This window comes from Penaeus monodon, chromosome 27 (assembly GCF_015228065.2).
Source record: "Penaeus monodon isolate SGIC_2016 chromosome 27, NSTDA_Pmon_1, whole genome shotgun sequence".
NCBI classification, from domain to species: domain Eukaryota; kingdom Metazoa; phylum Arthropoda; class Malacostraca; order Decapoda; family Penaeidae; genus Penaeus; species Penaeus monodon.
Window position 1 is genome coordinate 8869336 of NC_051412.1, and position 223 is coordinate 8869558.

Genomic DNA, 223 nt, shown 5'->3' on the forward strand with positions numbered 1-223 from the left:
AACAATAGGGTAAGTTTGAAAGAAAATGTGCGTGAGATTTTGGTCAGTAGATTATATTATAATATACATGAGCTCATAAGCAAATAGAAACACATCTATACTTATCAGTATAATCATGTTGTTTATTCCGCTTTCATTTACCTTACAAGACACTGGCTGATTTTCTAACAGACTTTATTTACCATCATTTGCAATGAATTTGGTAACAGTTATTTCTAATATC

General features: G+C 29.6%; 1 protein-coding gene across 4 annotated transcripts in view; it reads right to left on the reverse strand.

Moving 5' to 3' along the window:
• LOC119590561 (outer dense fiber protein 3-like) overlaps window positions 1-223 on the reverse strand; it is a 62500-nt gene that overhangs the window by 1126 nt on the left and 61151 nt on the right. The window lies entirely within an intron of this gene.